This window comes from Bos indicus x Bos taurus, chromosome 14 (assembly GCF_003369695.1).
Source record: "Bos indicus x Bos taurus breed Angus x Brahman F1 hybrid chromosome 14, Bos_hybrid_MaternalHap_v2.0, whole genome shotgun sequence".
Taxonomy (NCBI): Eukaryota; Metazoa; Chordata; class Mammalia; order Artiodactyla; family Bovidae; genus Bos; species Bos indicus x Bos taurus.
In genome coordinates, this window is record NC_040089.1 from 72,781,396 (window position 1) to 72,805,961 (window position 24,566).

The window sequence follows — 24,566 nt, forward strand, 5'->3', positions numbered from 1 at the left end:
TTCATGCATTGGAGAAGGAAATGGCACCCCACTCCAGTACTCTTGCCTGGAAAATCCCACGGATGGAGGAGCCTGGTGGGCTGCAGTCCACGGGGTCGATAAGAGTCGGACACGAATGAGCGACTTCACTTTCACTTTTCACTTTCATGCATTGGAGAAGGAAATGGCAACCCACTCCAGTGTTCTTGCCTGGAGAATCCCAGGGACAGCGGAGCCTGGTGGGCTGCCATCTATGGGGTTGCAAAGAGTCAGACATGACTGAAGTGACTTAGCAGCAGCAGCAACAGCTACCTTAACAATATTAAGCTTTACAATCCAGGAACATGGATGTCTTTTTATTGATTTGGATCTTTAATTTCTTTCCACATTTGTAGTTTTCAGTGTATAACTTTACTTCATTAAGTTTATTCCCAAGTATTTCATTACTTTGCTGAATTGGTTTATTAGTAGTTAGTTCTATTTCTACAATAACTTTTCAGTGGCATATTTAAGACAAAGTTTGACCACATTCTCAATACTTTTGACAACATTAGAGACATTCTGGGTTATGGCAAACATGAATTGAAACACATAAAAACTTTATCATTTTTTTAGGCAATTTAATATTATGGTGGAATAACAAGCAATACAGTTCATTTTGTGACACTAAATTTCCATTATTTTGCATACTAGGTGATGGCACCCCACTCCAGTACTCTTGCCTGGAAAATCCCATGGATGGAGGAGCCTGGTAGGCTGCAGTCCATGGGGTCGTGAAGAGTTGGACACGACTGAGCGACTTCACTTTCACTTTTCACTTTCACGCATTGGAGAAAGAAATGGCAACCCACTCCAGTGTTCTTGCCTGGAGAATCCCAGGGACAGGGGATCCTGGTGGGCTGCCGTCTATGGGGTCACACAGAGTCGGACACGACTGAAGCGACTTAACAACAACAACAACATAGATTTGAACTTAAGAAAATCATAAATTAGATGCATGAAACTCTCTAAATCATTTTCCCTCAAAATGAAATCTCCAAACCGGCAGTACGTACTAGCATCAATTGGAAATTTGTTAGTTATTTCTGAGTCCCAGTTCAGATTTATTGAATCGAATGTGTCCTGTCACACTGCACTGACTCCTAAGTTTTGAAATCAGGTAGTGTGAATCTTAGGGATTTTTCAAAATTGTTTTAGCTATCCTATGTCCTCTGTTTTTTTTTCATATAAATATCAAAGTCAGCTTTTCAGTTTCTACAAAAGCTTTCTGGGTTATTGATTGGAATTTCATTAACTCTGTCTATCAGTTTGAGAAGAATTGATGTCTTAATAACATCGATCCTTCTATTATTTTTTTTAATTTTTTTAAATTTTTATTTTTTAACTTCACAATATTGTATTGGTTTTGCCATATATCAACATGAATCCGCCACAGGTATACACGGGTTCCACATCAATCCTTCTAAACCATGGATACCTATATCTTTTTTTATTATTCTCACCAATGTTTTATAGTTTTAACAGACAAATCTTTTTTAGATTTGTTGTTGTTTACTCTCTAAGTCATGTTCAACTCTTTTGTGACCACATGGACTGTAGCCCTCCAGGCTCCTGGGGTTCTCCAGGCAAGAATAATGGGGTAGGTTGCCATTTCCTTCTGCAGGGGATCTTCCTGACCCAGGCACCGAACTCGCATCCCCTGCATTGGCAGGTGGATTCTTTACCACTGAGCCATCAGGGAAGCCCTAAAAAGGAAGCCCTTTTAAGATTTAATATACAAATTTTGTTAGTTTATTTCTACTTTTTGCATGCTATTTTAATAGCACTTTAAATTCTCAATTTTCAGTTTTTGGGTGTTTGAATAAAAATTACAAATGATGTTTCTATCTTGTGTGTGTGTTTAGTCACTCAGTCATGTCTGACTCTTTGAGACCTCAAGGACTGTAGCCTATCAGGCTCCTCTGTTCATGGGATCTCCAGGCAAGAATACTGGAATGCATTGTCGTTCCCTTCTCCAGGGGATCTTCCCAACCCAGTGATTGAACCTGGGTCTCCCGCACTGCAGGCGGATTCTTTACCATCTGAGCCACCAGGGAAGTCCATTTATATTTTAAGACCTTGTTAAACATACTTATTGGAGAAGGCAATGGCACCCCACTCCTGTACTCTTGCCTGGAAAATCCCATGGGCAGAGGAGCCTGGTAGGCTGCGGTCCATGGGGTTGCTAAGAGTCGGACACGACTGAGCGACTTCACTTTCACTTTTCACTTTCATGCATTGGAGAAGGAAATGGCAGCCCAGTCCAGTACTCTTGCCTGGAGAATCCCAGGGACGGGGGAGCCTGGTGGGCTGCCATCTATGGGGTCGCACAGAGTCGGACATGACTGAAGCGACTTAGCAGCAGCAGCAGCAGCAGCAAACATACTTATTAGATCCAGTAGTCTTTTTTTTTTTTTTTTAATTTTTGGCATTTTCTACATAGACAATCCTGTCATCTGAAAATTTTTTTAAGTTTTATTTCTTTTTCCCGATCCTTTAAATTCTTTTCCTTCCCTTGTTGCACTGGTTATTATTTCCCATACAGTGTTAAATAGGAGTTATCAGAGAATGAAACATTTAAAAATGTTTTATCTACTATTACATGGTACCTGGTAATGTGGGAGAGAGGCTTTAAAATATAAAATTATAATATTCTTATTTTGTAATCATTAGGAAAAAATCAATTAGCAGTTTTTAAAAAGACAAGAATAGACTATGCAAAGTTACACACCAGCATTTGACAACAGAAATGGGAGGTATGGGAGGACCTTGGAGATCCCTCTATCCAACTCTCCTATTATTCATTGAGCAGAAATGAGGTTCTCTGTTGAAGTGACTGGGAAATTTTGGTTATAATAATCAGATGTCTAGATTCTTAGCCCCATTCTCTTTCCTGGGAAAGACAATTTCTTGAGAAATGATGACCTCTCCACCGCCAGTGGCTTAAGTTTTAATTGTGGGTGTCCAGATCTCAGTCTCTACACCCATAACTTGCCACTTGAAAAACAATCCAGGGACTTCCCTGGTGGTCCAGGGGTTCAGAATCCATCACCCAGTGCAGGGGACATGGGTTCAATCTGGTCGGGGAAGATTCCACATGCTGCGAGGTGACGGAGTCCACGTGCCCAGACTACCGAGCCTCACCTTAGAGCCAGCAGGAGACAACAAAAGCAGCCACCGCAGTGAGAAGCCTGCGCACAACTAGTGCTTAGCCCCCACTCACCGCAGCTACAGAAAGCCCACACACAGCAACGGAGACCCATGAAGCCAAAAATAGTAAATACATATTAAAAAAAAAAAAAACAAAATACTCCAGCTTTGTGCTTTGAGACATGCTCCTTCTGTCTGCAACCTCCCCTCTGCAGGGGCTGTTTAGAGACAGGTACTGATGCTTGGATCCTCCCCCAGAAATTCTGACTTGATTGGTCTGGGGTATGCCCTGGGCATTGGGACTTTTAACAACTCACCCTGTGATTTTATTGTGCTAATATACTCCTTCCCAGGGCTGTTTGGCACTCAGAACCTTTAGGTGGAAGCTTATTATAATCTTCATGTCAGATGCGATTCAGGTGTTTGGGATTTTAATAGACACCAGGCTCTTCTTGGGCTAGCTGAAGTATCGGTGTCTATTGCCCTTGGCCTACCTCCTATGTGGACCTGCTGAGGTCTTACCAGGTAATTTCTGCTGCTGGGGAAACAGGCTTTCTGTGCATTGACTTTCAATGACCTTCCAGCCGTGATTCCCTCCCGGCCTTCACCTGCAGATGTCTGCCTGCCTGTTCTTACCGGCTGGCTTGGCAGAAATGCTTGCACCATCTGTCCTGGGCTGTCTGGACCGAGAAGATTTGAACAGGGGGCGGACTTTCCTGTGGAGTCAAAGGTCAGCCATACTACTCTGTCTCAGAGCAAAGATTTTCTCGGTAGCTCTCCTTCACAACCTCTGACAGCCGCAACTTCTCACATTGTGTCCTAAAAGAGATGTGGAATACACGTATACATGGGAGGATTTTTATGTAATACATATAAAATAAAAAGCAAAGTGGCATATTTGCATAAAATGCAGGCATACACACCTTATTTAACAAAATGTATTTTCTCTTTATTTCACTGACCATTTTATTGGCTGTAATAAGAACTATTCCAGGACCAAAGAGTTAAAAGGCTAACAAACTGAAACCACTCCTGATGTGGAAAAAGCCTTTCTAATCTGAAGCATTCCTCCTGATTCAGTTTTCAAGATCTATAAACACCATATGTTGAGTGGACAGTATTATAATGTTTTGGCTTAAACTGTGGTCTGTTTTTCTTTCTTTCTTTTTCTTTTTTTATCCCCTTGAGACGAACCTAATTGATTCAAAAGACAAAGACCAAGTACATTACAAGAGAAACAGGAATCGAATACTAACAGTTCATGTACATATGGAATTACTTATTTACACAGAGAGTGGCCAAAGTGATTCTTTTACCATTTGATCGCTCGGTTAATATAGAGTTCTGTGCTGCATTCTTAGCCCGGAAAGACATGCCATAAAGTAGATACATAGAAAGGTCTCTTACCGTGGCAAAATTGGCCCAAGAACAAATTTTGCTGCTGAGAAACTTGGGAAAAATTTTGCACATACCCAATTTCACAAGATCATGGGTCCTTTTTCCCTGGGAAAAAAGGTCAAGTTATATGGATCATGAATGTCAGTAAAAGTCCTATAGAAAAGTATTCTCTACCTAAATCTAGATCCACATCTCTTTTTGCACCCTGCCCTCTCTCCTGCCCAGAGCCACCTCAGTCGCTCCCTATGCACATACAGACTTGCTGTTCCAAGTTGTCCTTGGGTGACGAGTGAGAAGGCCTAACATTTGTATAAGATGCTCATCACATTAACACAATTGAATCTGTGAGCTCAAGGGTTTAATATGCCACAAGTCAAGGCACTGTATTATCGAACATATGTCTTTTTTAAAGAATAAGCATTCCTGACATCAAGCATATGCTTTATGAAACTGATAACATTCAGTCCAGCGTTGTTTTGTCTCAGCCTTGGAACACTGGGAGGTACCTCGGCCCGATGCACTGGCAGACAATGGAGTTCTGAGCGGTAACGTTCAGTAAGACTCACCGTCCAGTAAAAGCACCTTTGTCAAGGGCTGTGCCACAGACGGCTGCTCACTAGCAGTGGAGGCCACATTTGTGAATAAAGAGGAACGTCTAAGACCTTAAGTTCAGACATTCAAAGGAGAGTCCGTCATGGTATCAGGCAGGAAAATGCATGTACCTGTACCTATCTGATTTCACAGCTTGCAGGGCAATTCACACTCCATCCTGGAGGTATTGATAGACTGGTGGGTCAGGATGGATCAGGATGCAAACCTAACATGGAACCCGCCCTGTTCTCCACAGTCAAATAAGCACACCTCCTTTCTCCTGGAAGCAAAACAAATGGGCTTAGAATGGTGGGAACTAGATAAGCAAACAGCTGAAAGTGAGCACTGTTTCTTTGGCCCTGGATGCTTTCCTAGTAACATTTTTAGGAATGCTAAAAATATAATCACATCTAATATTTTTGAGCATTTATCATACATTAGGCACTTTTTATAATTATCTAATACACTGTGCACATAAAAATGCTCCTTATATTTATTATCTCTGTATTCCCAAAGAGGAAACTGAGACTAAAAGAGAATTTCACTAAAATTAAGTGATGGGTTTATGTTTAAAACTTACACTGAGGCCAGCGTCTGCATAATTAACCATCATTTTATAGGGGTGTCTCTGAATAAGCACTTTATCTGTATCGTCTTATTAAATCTTGATAATACTGCTGCTGCTGCTGCTAAGCCACTTCAGTCATGTCCAACTCTGTGCAACCCCATGGATGGCAACCCACCAGGCTCCCCCATCCCTGGGATTCTCCAGGCAAGAACACTGGAGTGGGGTGCCATTTCCTTCTCCAATCCATGAAAGTGAAAAGTGAAAGTGAAGTCACTCAGTCATGTCCGACTCTTAGTGACCCATAGACTGCAGCCCACCAGGCTCCTCCGTCCATGGGATTTTCCAGGCAAGAGTACTGGATTCGGGGGCCATTGGCTTCTCCATGAAGTACTACTGTTTTCCTACTTTATGGATGAGGCTAAGAAAGCTTAGAGAGGTTAAAGAACTTAAGAGAGTTAAAGAGCTTAGAGAGAACACATCTGTACACTTCTGGAGCTGGGGTCCAAACTCACTCAGGTCGACCAGAAATAGCGCCCTTAACCTCCCTGCAATACCTCCAATGCTTCTGACTAACCAGGGTCAGCAGCCACTGCATCCCTGTGGTCTTCTGCTTGCCTCCTCCTTTCGCCCTTGGCATTGCTGTCTCCACTCATCCTAGGGTGAGCTCATGTGAGTACAATTCACTACACGGGCCGCAGGGTCACTCATTTCACCATTCCTAGACTCCAGATCATGACAAGCTGCATTTTCAAATCACATAATCATTATACTTTAGGGCTAATATTAAAACTGTTGGATGGTACTTTCTATGTTTGCCCTTGTGACAGAAAAGACCTATGCAAAATGAATGCATTTTCAAACATCGAAGTATGTTTCAAATAGAGCTTAAATACTTAGACTTGTAGTCTGACCAGGTGCCTTTAGAAGATGAGCTGCCTTTTCTTCAATATACATTTGATATAAAGAAGCAAAAGTTAGAATATATTTTCCCTGGAGTCTATAAAAATCACATTGCTTGCAATAGAGCATCATAAAGTTACTTAAGCCCTTTCAGATATTGAACTGAATATATCAAATATAAAATACATTCACATATCTTAACCTGCACATGTTTGTGGTAGTTGGTCCCTGTGGAATTTCTCTTCTTATTATATAATGGCTCTAAATGCTTTGGGAGGCAGGGAGAGAAGGGACGTTCCTTTCAATATCTCCCAATGATAAAAGATAGACATCTTTTGTTTGATGAGAACTATGGTCAAAACAACAATTTACAGTGTACATAAAAAGAGAGCACAGAGAAAAGTACAATTGAATGAAACCAGACCGTGAGTCTCTTTGGCACAGAGATTCCAGATATAGCACAGATGGATCCAGAAAGAGGCCAGCATCATTAGACTTTTAAAATAGAGATGCAATCTTTGATAGGAGGTGGGGGAGGAAAAGCCTTCTTGGCAGCTCTTCACTTTGGAAATCTTTATCAGAGAATAAGAGGAGTTTCCTTTTGATAATGGTCTCTTGGATAGAGCTAATCCTTTAATTTCGGATTCCCCCTGTTCTCTTTTGCCAGCTACGAATACTCAAAACAATTCCCAGATTTCTAAGGTGTGTGTGAGTGCAACTGCAAACTCTGAATGAAGTGTGAACAGTTCACTACATTATAAGATATCATTGCTATTATTCAGTCTTGAAATTCCAAATTTGAACTTTCATGTTTACCTGAATAGCATCACATGGGAATCTTTGTGAGAAAATTTTCATGCTTGTGAAAACGTCAGGGTGTTTTTATGGTTTCCAGTGATACTCTGACAGAGGATAGAAGGCTTCCATCTGTTGGGATGATAGCAGGAACCATTGCCCTGAAAAATCAGAGGCATCTGACCCAAGGGGCATCCTGGAATAGGGGAGAAAGTATTAAACAGAGAATCAAAATTACAGATTTTCACCTGAGCCTGCCACAAACTTAAGTTGCCTCCCCTGGATCTCAGCTATTACACTGGGTGAACTTTGAGGGCCTCTTCCAAAAGCCTACGCTAAAACTTTATTGTTATTATTCATAACTATTATGATTTTTATTATCATTTTTATTATAACTCACTTTGTGCAAAAGTGTTTGAGGTCATGGTTTGAAAAAAAAAACGAAAACCTGCAACTTGGTACAATAAACAGATAAATAGGTCAAAGGAAAAGTAGACTAGTTAGTCAAAATAAAGATCAACAGAAGCACCATCTACAGCAATGTTGACTACAGTCATCATTTTGTACTGTATATCCCAGTATTTATTTCTTACAACTTATAGTATTTATCTTATAATTTATATTACAGCTTACAACTAAAGTTGTAAGTTTTTCTTCTTACAACTTTATCTTTGTATCTCCCAACCACCTTCATTCAATTCCCTCTCTCTCCACTCCCAGCTTTTGATAAGAACAAACCCTATCGCTTTTTCTATGAGCTTTGTTTGTTTCTTAGATTTCACATGTAAGTGAGATCAAACAGTATTTATCTATAGGTCTGCTTTATTTCATTTAGCATAGTTCCTTAAGATCATCCATGTTGTTACAAATGGCAAGATTTCCTTCTTTTCTTATGGCCAAATATTATCCATATATACATATATATATATATATATATATACGTTTATACATATATATACATACAGTAAGTCCCCTACCTATGAACAAGTTCTGTTCCAAGAGTGTGTTCCTAAGTTCAATTTGTTTGGAAAGTCCAACAAAGTTAGCCTAGGTACCCAACAAACACAATTGGCGATGCAGTACTATGTAGGTGTTTAATACTTTTCATACAAATAATACATGAAAAACAAACACAGAAAATAAAACATTTTTAACCTTGCAGTACAGTACCTTGGGAAGTACAGTAGTACCACAGCCAGCATACAGGGGCTGCACTCAAGTGAACAGGCAAGAAGAGCTACTGACTGCAGGAGGGAGAGGAGGTGGGAGACGGTAAAGCTGGAGAATCACCAGCAACGGGGAACGGAGGGCAAGCGGCAATTTCACTCACACCCGACACTGATGTCACGGGTTTTGGTTCCTCGCTAGATTCAATTCCATCTACCTTCTTGGAAAATTGATCCAGTGATGCCTGGATGGCAGTTCTTTTTCTCGCATCATATTTGACATCGTAGCACAGGACTGCATTGTGAATGACGGCTGCAACCTTCCAGTACCGCTCTACATTCGGGTCTGTGCCTCAAAAATGGGCCTCCTCAAGCAAAGAATATCCTTTTGCCACTTCTTGCATTGTGAACCTCTTTGGTCCTTCACTTGCTTATTCTTCCTGTTGTCTCTCTCTGTCCTTTCTCTGGGCCTGCATTTCTACCATGTCTTTACTCATAAGCTTCTTGTGTTGCCCAGTAAGAAGCTGAGTGAAGTTGTCCTTGTGCAGACCTAGCTCCAGCTTCTGGTTGATGGTCACTAAGTTGCTGAAAATCTGTTTGAACTCCTCATCCACCTTCTCAAATCTGTGAAACTCGTGAACAAACTGTGGGCAATTGTTCTTCCAAACTCCATTCATGGTGACAGCTGTTAACTTAAAGCCAAGCAAGTGCTTCCAAAATTGTTTCAAGGTTGTTCCTAATTCTCAGTTCAGTTCAGTCACTCAGTCATGTCTGACTCTCTGTGACCCCATGGACTGCAGCATGCCAGGCCTCCCTGTCCATCAGCAACTCCCAGAGTCTACTCAAACTCATGTCCATTGAGTCAGTGATGCCATCCAACCATCTCATCCTCTGTCATCCCCTTCTCCTCCTGCCCTCAATCTTTCCCAGCATCAGGGTCTTCTCAAATGAGTCAGCTCTTCACATCAGGTGGCCGAAGTATTGGAGTTTCAGCTTCAGCATCAGTCCTTCCAATGAACACTGCCAGATGCAAAGTGTGATATAAATAAGAATTCTTGAAAGTCACCATAACTTCCTGTTCCATAGGTTGGATGAGCAGCATAGTATTCAGTGGCAGATTGCATTGCTCTTCACCCTCCTCGACGCGCCAGTTGTATTGCTGATCCTGTTCGTGATGCCAGTTGTACTGCTGTATCTCACTGTGTGCACTGTTCGCTGACCCAGGGTAGGCAAGGTGCGAGCTAAGAGGCTGGAAGAAGACTTGAGCAGCTGTAGAAGCTGCAGACATGTTCATTCTCTCCTGGCTGGTGCAGCCACTGTAGCAGCAGCCGTAGCGTAACCTAACACAACACAACCTCTCTCCTGGCTGACGCAGCCGCTGCAGCAGGAGACACCTATGTTTTCTCCTCTCGTGGCTGACCCCACGTACCCATCCATGATGCAGCAGCAATGTCGCTGCCTTCTAGGTGGAGTTCATATATCCTTACAGCACAGAGCAGCCTGCGACCCAGCACACACCTCATGACGCACATGAGCAGTGCTACAAATGATCTCAGCTTTATATAGTCATTATTTTCAAAATGTGGGGCGAGAGATCCTGAACACCCCTCTTGGCCAGTTTGCCCTCTCCCCACACAGATACACTATTTTGATGTTGGGGTTAAAGTCATTCATGAATGCAGCCTGGAGCATTTTTGAGCAGCAAAATATATTGAAGGGGATTCCCTTCTCCAAACAATATTTTGCTATCTTTGGGATAAAGTGGTGGAAAACCTAATCTTGTAAAACGGCCCGTGTAACCCAGGCTTTGGGGCTACTCTTTCACACAACAGGCTATGTATTCAAGGGCTCCTGGGTTCTCTGAATGATAAACTAAGGGAGGCTTCGGCTTCTTATCTCTGGAAGCGTTGCCACCAAACAACAAGGTTAGCCTATTCTTCGCTGCTTTATATACTAGCGTCAACTTTTCCTCCTTACTGATGTAACTTTAGTCTGGCATCCTCTTCCAGTACAGTCCTATCTCATCCCCATTAAGAACCTTCTTGGGTGAATATGTGCCTTCATTAATAATTTCTCAAAGAATCTGAGGAAATTCCCGGGCAGCTATTGTATCTGCACTTCCACTTACTGTATCTGCCTCACCACTTTCTTTTATGTTGTTAAGCTTGGCTCTGACCTTGAACTAATGGAACCAGCCACGGTTGGCTTTAAAAGGTGCACCCTCTGATACTTCAAGTCTTCATAAAGCCTTTTGGTTTTCTAAGTGGGGCTTGATGCCGATACTGATCCTGCATCCATACACTGAGAAGTTCCTCCATCTCCTTTATCACTTTTCCACGCTCATTCTTCTTTATATTATTGTTGATGTCATCAGCATAGCAGACCTCACATGTTCTGTGATTTTGGTCTTCAGAATTGTGCTGGTGGTTGAACTATGTATAAGAACAAGTGATATCTACCCACTTCTTGCTCCACTCGCTCAATTATTTTCACTTTGGTTCCATCAGTACTGCTTGGTGCTTCTTAGCAGTACCAGCCACATCCCGGCTGCTTTGACATTTGCTTCTAGACGTCCTGTGCTTGAAATAAAGATACGGTACTACTGTACTCCACACAGTACTGTACACAAAAGCACAGCCACCTGGAAAGGATGCGAGCATGAGACAATGTACGGGGGCATGTGAGCTAGCATACATGACTGGACATGCAAACACAAGTTTGCGTCTTTGAAAGTTTGCAGCTTGAAGGTTCATAGGTAGGGGTTTATTGTGTATATATATGTATATGACTCTCTTTTTCCACTCATCCATCAATGGACACGTACATTGTCTCCGTGCCAATGGCTATTGGAAATAATGCTGCAGTGTATGCGGACCTGCAGATATCTTTTTGACCTGATGATTTCATTTTATTCAGATGCGTATGTCCTGAAGTGGAATTGCTGGATAGGATTTTCTTATTTTCTTTCTTTCTTTCTACTTTGGATCCTTCCAAGGTAAAACTGGGGTCATACTCATAGAGTTAATAACAGAAAATGAGGAGTCAATGCTAAAGACTCATGAAAAATAATTAACCTAATAAAATTCCAGTGGTAAAGAGACAGAGATTCTATAAAATTCTGCTATTTCTTTCCTGATTAAAAAAAAAGCCTTTTTAGATACCAACCAGATTGTTAATTCTAAGATTGTATTTATTTGCCAAATTCATGGCAAGAGAAAATATATTCTTTTCTAACTGCCAAAGTCATATCTTACTATCTGGATTATTACATTTACATTTTATAAGGGCTGTAAAGAGCCTAGTACAATTTCAATGACACAAGAACATAAATGACTATTTGCAAATTCTGTTTCCTACATTACCCCTCCAACCTGGCCAACACCTAGTTTAGCTTCTTGGTGGTCTTCTTCAAACAAAGGACTGGGAGAGTGAGTCCCATAATCAACTACACTCATAGTATATGTACCAGTTTTAGTTTTATATACTGAGTTTTAGCTTTATATCGGCTGAATATTTGTGTGTTGTCCCTCTCCCCACCAAATTTAAATGTTAAAATCGAATCCCCAGTGATGGCATTAGAAGGTGAGGCCTTTGGGAGGTGATAAGGTCATGAGGTTAGAGCCCTCATGAATGGGATTAGTGCTCTTTAAAAGGGGTCTCAGAGAACTCCCTTGTTCATTCTTCCATGTGAGGACACAGCAAAAGACAGTAATCTATGAACCAGAAAATTGACTGTCACCAGACACTGAACCTACCAGTACCTGAACTTGGAATTTTCAGCCCCCAGAACACAGCGAAAAATAAATTTCTATTGTTTCTAAGTCACCTAAGTCTAAGTCTATGCTATTCTGTTATAACAGCCTGAATGGACTAAGACACTGAGACATCAGTGATGGAAGAGTTTAAAAGTTCCCAGTCTTAAAAGGTAAGTTCCCAGTCTTACAAGGTAACTTCCCAGGTGGCGCTAGTGGTAAAGAACCCGACTGCCAATGCAGGAGGCTCGAGAGACGTAGGTTCGATCTCCGGGTTGGGAAGATCCCCTGGAGAAGGAAACGGCAACCCGCTCCAATATTCTTGCCTGGGAAATCCCATGGATAGAGGAGCCTGGTGTGCTACATTCCTTGGGGTTGCAAAGTCAGACACACTGAGCATACACACACGCACACAGTCTTAAAAGGTCACTCACTAATGGAGTTTGAAAAAATTTTAATTCCATTTTTCTAACATTTGAGGTCTTACCATTCCAGTCTTATGAACAAAACAGTACGGTGTAACTTTCTTAAGGATCAGGGAAGGACCACTGCTGTGCTCTACTTACCTTCAAAAGCCATCCTAAATCTGTTGGCAAGCAAAGAGGATAACTATAATTTGGTCTGTGATGTTGGCCCACCAGGAGTGGACTCAAAGAAAGATCCTGTAGATTTATTTTGTGTTCTATCATTTAAGGTCTTTGTATAAGATATTTCACATATATTATCACACTTAATTCTCATTTCACAGATGAGGAAACTGAGGGTAGGAGAACGGGAATAATGTTTACCAAATTTAGTATATATAAGCCTTGTCTAATATTGTCTCTTTAAAATAAGAAAGCATTTATTAATTTAGGCTCCTCTGTCCATGGGGATGCTCCAGGCAAGAATTCTAGAGTTGGTTGCCAGGCCCTCTTCCAGGGGATTGTCCCAACCCAGGGACTGAACCCAGGTCTCCTGCATTGCAGGCATATTCTTTACCATCTGAGCCATCATGGAGGCCCATTAATTAATAATTACTTCATTAAAATTCAATGTTAAAGCTTTTGCTGTTTTAGTAGTTTATGGTTTGTAAAAATCTTCAAGTAATAAATTTAAATAAGGAATATTAGACCATAGACATTTGAGGAGAAAATATTGTTAAGTTACATATGTTTTCTCTTTGCAATAGTGAATGGTATCAGTTTTCTTTGGCCTACATGGTTATCTACTTCTGTTTATGATATAACTGTAATAATTTCACCCAAAGTTCCAAGTATAATGTACAAAGAACTGGATTTATATTTCCTATGATACAGCTTGATCTCATTTTGTAGCTTATCTTTATTTTCATAATCAGTATTTTCCTTGAATGTGCTCTCAATGCAATTATTACATGAGTTTTCAATGAGTTGATTTTCATTCAAATCTGGTGTCTCAGAGAGAATTGTTTTGTATTAAAGATGTTGGGGTAGATCAACTATTTGCCTTTCAGCTACTGTTTGGCAAAGCTCTCACATTCTGAGTCTCCTTTGAGCAGTCTCAAGGGGCGAATATATTTTGCATAAGATCTGTCTTTAGGGATGTGAGGGTCTGACCCAACAGGCCAAAGCCTAACTGAGAGATGATGCCTTCAAAAGATGTGTCAGAATACCCTTCAAGAAGAGAAAAATGAAACAGCAAGAAATATCCAATACATCTGGGAAATGATATACTCTACTGTACTGTCCATCTGATGAGTGAAAGAACAAATTACATTATTGATGAACATCATCTCATGGATGGATTTTATCTTTTCGGTACTTCTAGAGGAGGTTACTACATAGTTCTGTATCAAAAAGCTAGAATCAGCAGAAACTGCACATGTCAGTTGATCACAGATGCCACTTTTTAGGCTATCCTTGTAGGAAGCAAAGACTACCACATGGGTTTTATGTACCTTTCTCTAAAAATCACTCAGCCTTTTGCCAACTGCATGAGAATGAGCCAGTAGAGTTTTATTTGGTCCTGTCATAATCTTTCTCTAGAGAAGTTGCCATCACTTCCGCAACTCTAGAAATCTTAGTCCGCTAAGGACCAATCTACAAAGTCTTTTACTTCTAAGACTTCTCAGTGCTTCTCTCACAAGTACACATGGCTTTTTTTTTTTTTTTTTTTCCGCTAGAGACACCCAGCCCCTCAAGCTCTCTCCTTTCTCCCTTTCTGCCAACTTCATTCTCTAGTTCAGTCATTCTACCACCTTTCTCTTTTTATGGCCAGCACACTACTTCCCTTATCTTTTCCCCTCACCTGCCCCACAAACTCTCAATTATGGATCAGTCCATCCATATGCCAATAGTTTTCAATTCTAGACCTACTTTTTCATAAATTTCTCCTGCGATTGGAGTGCCTCTATAAACTCTTTTCATCCACAAGACTGTGTTATTTCCTCTTCTAAGACTTAGATGCCCCCTCGTCTTGAATCCCGACTTGTCCTTCTTCCCTTACTCTGCAGTTCTTAAGTCTTCTAGGTTGCCTCCTTAGAACCAAAGTACAGTATCATCCTGTATCAACAATATTTGTGTATCTTTCCTGCCTATGGACTGTAATTGTTTTAGGCAAGGCAATATCCAATCATTTTATTTCCTCAGACTCTACCCAGGAGTATGCCACATTGTAAGCATTTGTTGAACAAATAAATGAAGAACTTATTACGAGTCTGAGCACAAGACGAGATAAATGCCCTCAAAGGACTTATGTAATGAGATAAATGCTCTCAAAGGACTCATGCATGTCTTTCTCTGGGGAAATGCAAAAATTGCAAATAAAAAAAAAACCATGAAGATTTAGTTAAGAATAGAAGCCTAACTGCTAGGAATACAAAAACACCCTAATTTGTTGTTTAAGAACATGGATTTTGGAGCCAGTGTTCAAATCCTAGCACTCTCTGGCCTCATTTTCTTCATCTGATAAGTGAGATAAAGAATACTCTCTAACTCTTGTTCTCATTAAATGAGGCTAAATATGTAATAAAGCTAGACTATGCCTTGTATTACATGCAAAGATGGGCACAATAAATACAGAAATTGTATGGATCTTAAAAAGCAGAAGATATTAAGAAGAGGTGGCAAGAATATACAGAAGAACTATACAAAAAAGGTCTTAATGACCAGTTAACCACCATGGTGTGATCACTCACCTAGAGCCAGACATCCTGGACTGTGAAGTCAGGTGGGTCTTAGGAAGCATCACTACAAACAAAGCTAGTGGAGGTGATGGAATTCCAGCTAAACTATTTCAAATCCTAAAAGATGATGCTGTTAAAGTGCTACACTCAATATGTCAGCAAATTTGGAAAACTCAGCAGTGGCCACAGAACTGGGAAAGGTCAGCTTTCATTCCAATCTCAAAGAAAGGCAATGCCAAAGAATGCTCAAACTACAGCACAATTTCACTCATCTCACATGCTAACAAAAGTAATGCTAAAAATTCTCCAAGCTAGGCTTCCACAGTATGTAAACTTCCAGATGTTCCAGATGTTCTCAAACTTCCAATATGAAAACTTCCAGATGTTCAAACTGAATTTAGAAAAGGCAGAGGAACCAGAGATCAAATTGCCAACATCTATTGGATCACAGAAAAGCAAGAGAATTCCAGGAAAACATCTACTTCTGCTTCATTGACTACACTACAGTTTTTGACTATGTGGATCACAACAAACTGAGGAAAATTCCTAAAGAGATGGGAACACCAGACCACCTTACCTGCTTCCTAAGAAACCTGTATGCAGATCAAAAACCAATAGTTAGAACCGGACATGGAACAATGGACTGGTTCCAAATTGGGAGAGGAGTATGTCAAGGCTGTATATTGTTACCCTGCTTATTTAACTTATATGCAGAGTATATCATACAAAATATTGGTCTGGTTGAAGCACAAGCTGGAATCAAGATCTCTGGGAGAAATATCAATAACCTGAGATATACAGATGATTCCACCCTTATGGCAGAAAGTGAAGAACAACTAAAGAGTCTCTTGATGAAAGTGAAAGAGGAGAGTGAAAAAGCTGGCATAAAACTCAGCATTCAAAAAACTAAGATCATGGCATCCAGTCTCATCACTTCATGGCAAATAGATAGGGAAAAGATGGAAACAGTAACAGACTTTATTTTTCTGGTCTCCAAAATCACTGCAGATGGTGACTGCAGCCATGAAATTAAAAGATGCTTGCTCCTTGGAAGAAAAGCTATGACAAACCTAGAGAGCATATGGAAAAGCAGAGATATTATTTTGTCGACAACAGTCCATCTAGTCAAGGCTATGGTTTTTCCAGGAGTCATGTATGGATGTGAGAGTTGGACCACAAAGAAAGCTGAGCACTGAAGAATTGATGCTATTGAACTGTGGTGTTGGAGAAGACTCTTGAGAGTCCCTTGGACTGCAAGGAGATCAAACCAGTCAATCATAAAGGAAATCAGTCTTGAATATTTATTGGAAGGACTGATGCTAAAACTGAAGCTCTAATACTTCGGCCACCTGATACGAAGAGCCGACTCATTGGAAAAGACCCTGATGCTGGGAAAGATTGAAGGCAGGAGGAGAAGGTGATGACAGAGGATAAGATGGTTAGATGGCATCACTGACGCGATGGACATGTGTTTGAGCAAGCTCTGGGAGTTTGTGATGGGCAAGGAAGCCTGGTGTGCTGCAGTCCATGGGGCTGCAAAGAGTCCTACACAACTGAGTGACTGAACTGAACTAAACTGAGTAATTAACAATAGCATCAATTGTAATTTATGAACTATTCTAGTCCTCCAAATAAATCTTACTGTTTGCTTATTGTAGCAATCTTAGACTTAGCAAGACTTAGAAAAGTGAACGCTTTTCACCAGTTCTAAATTAACTTAAATCTAACTTAACATTTTAGTTTTTTTTTTTTTTTTTGTCCATGCCACATAACATGTGCAATCTTAGTTTTCCATACAGGGATAAAACTTCTGTCCCTCACATTAGAAGTACAAAGTCTTAACCCCTGGACCACCATGGTGTGCTCACTTTACATTTTAGGCTGTCATTTTAACTTTTGTACAACGTATAATTTGAGCCTCCTAGGATTTTTCTGGCTGGCTTTCTTAGTATATTCTTGTTGTTGATTTTTAGTTGCACTAGGTCTCTGTTGCTACACTTGGGTTTTCTCTCGTGGCAGCAAGAAAGGACTGCTCTTCGTTGTGGTGCGTGAGCTTCTCATGGTGATGTCTTCTCTTGCTGTGGATCACAAGCTCTAGGTGCACAGGTTTCAGTGGTTGTAGCATGTGGAGTCAGTTCTTGCAGCTTGCAGGCTGCTCCATGGCATGTAGAATATTCTTGGGCCAGAGATGGAACCCATGTCCTCTGCATTAACTGGCAGATTCTTATCCACTGTACCACAAGAGAAGTTCCGTATAGCCTTGTTGTTAACAACCGAATTCTAGGATAGAAGGAAATAATAGTACCAGAAGCAAGGAACCAAGATGTCTACATCTGGATTAGCGATGGTGATCCCATTTGCCAGCTGGCTAAATAACAGTATAATTGATGCTGAGGTATTACACTGCCTGAGAAGAGAAAAGTAATCCCCAAGTACAATAGCAATAGGATATTAGTTTGATATTAGTTTGAATTTTTTTCTCAAATTAAATATATAATTGTTGTGGTTGTTGTTCAGTTGATAAGTCATGTCCAACTCTTTGTGACCTCATGGACTGCAGCACACCAGACTTCCCTGTCCTTGACTATCTTCTGGAGTTTGCTCAGATTCATGTGGATTGAGTAGGTGATACTATCTAACCATTTCATCCTTCACTGCTCTCTTCTCTTTCTGCCTTCAATCTCCCCAGCATCAGGGTCTTTTCCAATGAATCAGATCTTTGCATCAGGTGGCCAGAGTATGGGAGACTCAGATTGAGCATCAGTCCTTCCAATGAATATTCACAGTGAATTTTTTTAGTGTTGAATGGGTTGATTTCCTTGCAGTCCAAGGGACTCTCAATAGTCCCTTGCAGTATAAGGGACTCTCAAGAGTCTTATTCAGAACCACAATTTTAATCACTGATTCTTTGGCACTCAGCTTTCTTTATAGTCCAACCTCACATCTGTACATGACTACTGGAAAAACTATAGCTTTGACTATATGGGCCTTTGTCAGTAAAGTGATATTTTTGCTTCTTAATTACTGTCTAGGTTTGTCATAATATTCCTTCCAAGGAGCAAATGTCTTCTAATTTCATAGCTGCAGTCACTATCCACGGTGAATCTGGAGCCCAAAAAAATAAATCTTGCCACTGCTTCCATCTTTTTTTCCCGTATATTTTCCATGAAGTGACAGGACTAGATGCCATGCTTTTAGTTTTTTGCACCTTTAGTTTTAGGCCAACTTTTTCACTGTCCTCTTTCACCTTCATCAAGAGGCTCTTTAGTGCCTCTTTACTTTCTGCCACTAGGGTGGTGTCATCTGTGTATCTGAGGTTGTTGATATTTCTCTGGCAATCTTGATTCCAGCTTGTGATTCATCTAGCCTGGCATTTCTCATGATTTACTCTGCATATAAGCTAAATAAACAGGCTGACAATATACAGCCTTGTCATACTCCTTTTCCAATTTTGAACCAGTCAGTTGTTCCATGTAAGGTTCTAACTGTTGGTTCTTGACCCACATACAGGCTTCTGAGAAGGCAGGTAAGTTCATCTGGTATTCCCATCTCTTTAAGAATTTTCCACAGTTTATTGTGATCCACACAATCAAAAGCTTTCCTTAGTCAATGAAGCTGAAGTAGATATTTCTCTGGAATTCCCTTGCTTTCTCTATAATCCAGATGTTGGCAATTTGATATCTGGTTCCTCTGCATTTTCTAAATACAGCTTGTCCATCTGGAAGTTCTCGGTTTTTGTACTGCTGAAGCCTTGCTTAAAGAGTTGTAAGCATAATCTTAGTAGCATGAGAAATAAGTTCAATTGTGCAGTAGTTTGGACAGTCTTTGGCATTGCCTTTCTTTAGGATTGGAATGAAAACTGACCTTTTCCAGTTCTGTGCTACTGCTCGGTTTTCCAAATTTGCTGACATATTGAGTCCAGCACTTTAACAGCATCATCTTTTAGGATTTTAAACAGATCATCTGGAATAAGGCTCACCTGACTTCTTATCCCAGGATGTCTGACTCTAGGTGAATGCCCACACCATCACGGTTATCCAGGTCATTAAGATCTTTATTTGTATAGTTCTTCTGTGTATTCTTGCTGCCTCTTCTTAATCTCTTCTTTCTTCGTTAGGTCCTTATCATTTCTCACCTTTATCATGTCCATCCTAGCATGAAATGTTCCCTTGTTATCTCCAATTTTCTTGAAGGGATCTCTAGTCTTTCCCATTCTACTGTTTTCGTCTACTTCTTTGCATTGTTCATTTAGAAAGAAAGAAGTCCAGGGAGTTATCCTTAGGTACTATCAGCTTAATCCAATGTCTTCTAATTATGCCTCTTAGTACACATTATTGTGCTTGGAGAGTAATGAAATACTGTAACTGGAAACTTCCTTTTTGTGCATGCAAAAGATCAACATGGTATACAATACATGTAAGTATATGTAACATTGCCCTCTTAAAGCAAAAAATTTGCCAGCAGGGAGTTGGAAACTGATTCTATGAAGGGGAAACCAGGTCCCTCTATTGGTCAGACAGTTATTTCTCTAAAACTACTGTTGAAATTTGAGGTGTATTAATAAAACTACTTATTTTACGTATTTATGACTTACTGATTTTTCTGGCAAGTTTTTAGAAAATGTATGGTTATAGGGGAATTGCAGAAAGGAGGGCTAAATTGCAAGATTGGGATAAAATGTACCCATTACTATATATTAAAATAAAGAAAGAAAGAGTGCTAAGTTATGTCTGACTCTTATGATTCTGTGAGCTGTAGCCCGCCAGGCTCCTTTGTCCATGGGATTCTCTAGGCAAGAGTGGAGTATGTTGCCATTTCCTCCTCCAGGGGAACTTCCTGACCTAGGAATCGAACCTAGGTTTCCCACATTGCAGGCAGATACTTTACTGACAAAGTTACCCAGAAAGCCCAGTGTTCATTTATAAGAACTTCTCCCTGCTATTCTCTGGAATTCTGCATTTAGTTGAGTATATCTTCCCGTATCTCCCTTGCTTTTTGCTTCCCTTGTTTACTCAGCTATTTGTAAAGCCTACAGAGACAACGCTTTTGCCTCCTTGCATTTATTTTTCTTTAGGATGGTTTCGATCACTGCCTCCTGTATAGTATTATAAACCTCTGTCCATAGTTCTTCAGGCACTGTCTACCAGACCTAATCCCTTGAATCTATTTTTCACCTCCACTCTATAAACATACGGGATTTGATATAGATCATACCTGAATGGTCTAGTAGTCCTCCCTAATTTCTTCAATTTAACCCTGAATTTTGCAACAAGGAGCTGATCCACAGTCTGCTCCAGGTCTTGTTTTTGCTAACTGTATCGAACTTCTCCATGTTCAACTGCAAAGAATATAATCAATCTGATTTCAATATTAACCATCTGATGATGTCCATGGGTGGTCTCCTGTGTTGTTGGGAAAAGGTGTTTACTCTGGTAGCCTTTTCCCAGCTTCATTTTGTACTCCAAAGACAACCTTGCCTGTTACTCCAGGTATCTCTTGACTTCCAACTTTCACATTCCAATCTCCTACGATGAAAAGGACATCTTTTTTTTTTTTTTTGGTTTTATTTCTAGAATGTCTTATAGGTCTTCATAGAATGGTTGATTTCAGTTTCTTCAGCATCAGTGTAGGGGCATAGACTTGGATACTGTGATGTTGAGTGGTTTGCCTTGGAAACAAACTGGGATCATTTTGTTGTTTTTAAGGTTGCACTCAAGTACTGCATTTTGGATTCTTTTGTTGATGTTGATGGCTACTCCACTTCTTCTAAGAGATTCTTTCCCACAGTAGTAGATATAATGGTCATCTGAATTAAATTCACTCATTCTTATCCATTTTAGTTCACTTATTCCTAAGATTTTGATATTCACTCTTGCCATCTCCTGCTTGACCATCATTCAATTTACCTTGATTCATGGACCTAACAGTCCAGGTTCCTATGCAATATTGTTCATAGAGTCCGACTTTGCTTTTACCACAAGACACGTCTACAACTGAGCACCGTTTCTGCTTTGGCCCAGCCTCTTCTTTCCTCCTGGAGGCTTTACTAATTGCCCTCTGGTCTTCCCCAGTCACACGTGGGACATCTTCTGACCTGGGGGCTCATCTTCTGGTGTCATATCTTTTTGTGTTTTCATACTGTTCATGGGGTTCTCATGGAAAGAAACTGGCCTCCAGTGGACCATTTTTTGTCAGACTGTCTACTATGATCTGTCCATCATGTGTGGGTCCTGAATGGCATGGCTTATAGCTTCAGTGAGTTACACAAGCCCCTTCACCACAATAAGGCTGTGACCCATGAGGATCCATGAAGTATCCATGAAGCCTTGTCCTTTTCATTTTTTTAAAAAAACATGCACTACAGATTATTTACTGCAATGATTCACTAAGCCCATCATTTTACAGATGATGGGGATATCTTTACTGTCAGGATTTTAAAGTCCTATCTTCAAAGGTGTGATGGTTTTAATATTGTAGCTGACTGCTGTGTTTCAGGCAAGCACGTAGGGTAGAGAGCACCACTAAGACAGTGGGAGACCCTATTTGTCCCTATCTGTTAGCCACTACTTCTTTTTTTGTGCTAAGAGATTTCTGATTTTGTCCAGAATGGCAAAGTGTCAGGAGAAAAATCAGCCTTTCTTCCAGCTAGGGTTGCCCATGTGACACAGTTCCTCAAATGATATTTTTGAGAAATACTTTCTTGACCTTCCTGCATTAAAGCTATTAATAAAACCCTTGTGATAAGAAAATCCTTCTCCTCCTTTCCCTGTCTTTTCTCCTCACTGGAATGCGATCAACAGAACTGAAAGCACAGCATACATTGAGCAACTGTAAGGTACATCTGGACTTTTGTGCAATCAGTGCAGTTTCTCAGTCGTCTCTGACTCTTCGTGAACCCGTGGACCTCAGGACGCCAGGCTTCCCTGTCCATCACCAACTCCCGGAGCTTGCTCAAACTCATGTTCATCAAGTCGGTGATGCCATTGAGGTCTTTTTTGCAATATGAGGCAAATAAACCTTTTCTTTAAGCTACTCAACAATTATAATACATACATGTATATGTATATATATAAATAATCTCAGAAGCAACAGATATAAGTGCATTTGTACCTTGATTCACTAATTCCAGACAAATGAAATCCCTTTAAACAAAATGTTGAGCAAAGTAACACATAACATACAGGTTTCAATGTTGTCCAGCATCATGCTCACCCTAGCTACTCCCAGCTTCCAATCTTTGCTCCCTATATTCCATTCTCCACACAATAAAAACAGAACAACATTTTAAAGAAGATTAAGGAGGTTTTGTTACTTCTCTACTTAAAATTAGAGTTTTTTTTTTTTTTTAATAGCAACTTAAAAAAAAAATAAATCTCAGAAGCCCTGGAAGGCCTAAAGGTCTGGCTCCATGATGTTTTTCTTCTCCTACGTCTGGCTCCTCTCTATTTTTCTGCCCTCTTCTCACATTCCAGGGCTGCTACATAAGAACAAATAGTCTGTTTGCGGTATTTTGCCAGGCGCTGCCACCCATGTTAGTTCAAGAAAATGGGAACAACTATTTCTAGCTGACAGCTAATCTTTCTAAGGCTAAGATTTACCGTTTCTATTTTGGGGGAGTGGCACATAAAAATGCGGTAAATGGCCCCTGCCTCTATCTATACCATGGTTTCTATTGATCTGGTCATTTATTAGACCTGCTACTTTATTCATATTTCATGCTAAACCAAATGTCTAAATTATCCAATCGAGGAAGATTACAGAGAAGTAGACAGTTTTACTCTTGGCATCTCTTCCCAATGGCAGGACACATGTCTTCTTTGTGAGGAGGTTGCCTTTCCATTCAAGAATATAGCTTAATTATATCATTAAACTATTTCGATCCCTGAGAAAAGTAGTTTGAAATTGTTATAGCCTTTATGTTTCTGTAGTTGATACAGCAAGCGCCTGTTGAAACAGCCCTCTCTTTGGCAGCCCAGTGAGAGTGGAACAACCTGGTGGACGACTGAAGCCAAGTAGCAGCTAGTTTTCCAGAGTGAGGCATCGTGATTCAAATTATTGAAGCCATTTGCATTTCACAACTGCTTTTCCTTACCACGATTCTTCATGGCAAAAAATAAATCCATATCAAACACTGAAATGGTTATTTCTCAGTTTCCCCTCTGATTTAAAAAAAAACTTTTCTGAATATCTGGACTCCCAGGACCAGAAACAGTGTCTCTTATAGTCAAACATACCAAGCTGGGAAAGCTGAGGAGAACAAGAAGCCGCTTCAAACAATCCAGAGGAAAAACCATGAAAATTGATAAAAAAAAAATAACTTTTACTTACCCCTTTTCTCCTCTAGCTTGTTTGAAGAAACTTTTTAATGATCACTGTTAAGAGAAAATGCCTAGTCTTCCTCCTTCTAAATTTTGATTTCCAGATGTGCTCAACGATGGTTTAACAGGAAGAGCATATGTTTTCAGCATGATTTCAGTTTGTAAGGTCTTGCTACCCTGAAATGCAAAGTTGCGGGGTGATTATATCTGACCAGCAGACTTTAAAAAGATGCTCCAGAGATTATCCTGCCCATTTTCATCTTTCTCATCATCCTCCTTTAATCAAGCACCCTTCATTTAAAGAGACTACAGTGCATGCATTATGCACGTGGATGGCTTTGCGTTATGATTTGTCGTAGTCTGTGTGAGTCTTCCAATCAAGGGAAAAAATTTAGAGATTGGATATAAGTGATTTTGAAAGAAGGGCAATTCATTTCATCCACTCAGAGCCAGGAACTGCCTAATTGATTACATCACTTTAGGACGAAAGTTTTAGTAATTAACATTCACACAAGTTGAAATCGGAGAGAGCATTTGGTAATAAGAAATCATGGTTCATCTCCAAGGACCAGACCACTTAGCTTGCTCTTCAGTGCTACTGAGAGTGCCCCCCCGCCTCTGGCCCTGGCAGAATAGCCTGGGGGTCTTCTCTTCTTCTCTCTGCATGGCTAGAGCCGGTATTACAGCCTGCCACCGTTCACTTGGTACTCACTATGGGTCGAGCAATAAGGTGCTGAGCAGGTGGTGCACAGTATAGGCTGCTTT